Source organism: Galeopterus variegatus, unplaced genomic scaffold, assembly GCF_000696425.1.
Source record: "Galeopterus variegatus unplaced genomic scaffold, G_variegatus-3.0.2 Scaffold1889, whole genome shotgun sequence".
Lineage (NCBI taxonomy): Eukaryota > Metazoa > Chordata > Mammalia > Dermoptera > Cynocephalidae > Galeopterus > Galeopterus variegatus.
The window spans coordinates 76,403-77,401 of record NW_007728000.1 but is presented as its reverse complement, the minus strand read 5'-3'; positions in this window follow the sequence as shown (position 1 = coordinate 77,401).

The following is a 999-nucleotide window of genomic DNA, read 5'->3' as shown; positions in this document are numbered from 1 at the left end:
CACTCTCCAGCGCGCCACCGGGCCGGCCCACAGGTGATTTTTTTATTGTATCCTGGACATTGTGGATATTATGCTGTGAGACTTTGTATCCTATTTAAATATTCTGTTTTAGCAAGCAGTCATCCAGTTTAGGTTAGTATGCTGGTCCTGACCTACTTTTGTGGGCTGTGGTTCTAATGGTAATTTGGCTTATGAGTCCTTGCAGGTGCTATTCTTGTCTGCTTTGTATATGTACTATATGAAGGCTGCTTTGAAAACCTGTGTCTCAAACCATTTGGTGTATTTATTATTATTAGTGTTATGTGTGAATTGGTCAGCTGTCTGCCCAGAATACCCTAAGCAGTTTGAGAGAATCTCTTTCTCTAATTCCTTTCTCTTCAAAATCCTCTTGCCAGTGCCTAGTTTGGCAGATGAGGAACACTGCCTGCCTTTGCTACATGGGGTGTGGAAGTCCAGTCTTCCCACTTGGTCTTCACTGATGCTACCCATAGGGGATGAAAGCACTGCCTGGGGTCCTCTGCTGCTGCTGGGTGGTGGGTGGAAGTGCAGACTTCCCACTTGGCCAACACAGCTGGCAGCGGGGGAAGAAAGTGCCCCTGAATCGTCCGCTGTTGCTGTGTTGCCAAAGGCTGTCTGCTAGCCCTGGATACGGAGGCTGTAATCCTGAAGCTCCACTCTGTCTCTGCTGGCACCATGCCTGTGGAGAGCAAAGCGTCCAACCCCATGCCACTTGCTGCTGCTGGGTGGGGAGAAGTCTTCCTGCTCATTCTTCACTGATGGCATGTTGCCTCGGCAGGAAAGTGCTGTCCCTGGTCTGCCTTGTGTTGTCTGCTACTGCTGAGTAACCAGCCTGCCTTCCTCTTTCCATGTTTGTCAGTTGCATTATGTCCAGGGTTTTAGTTGTACTTACTGGGAGGAGCAGGGAGAAATGGTATTTACATTATCTTGTCTGGAACTCACTTGCAGCTTCCATCAAAGAGTGGAAGATTTTTTTTTTTT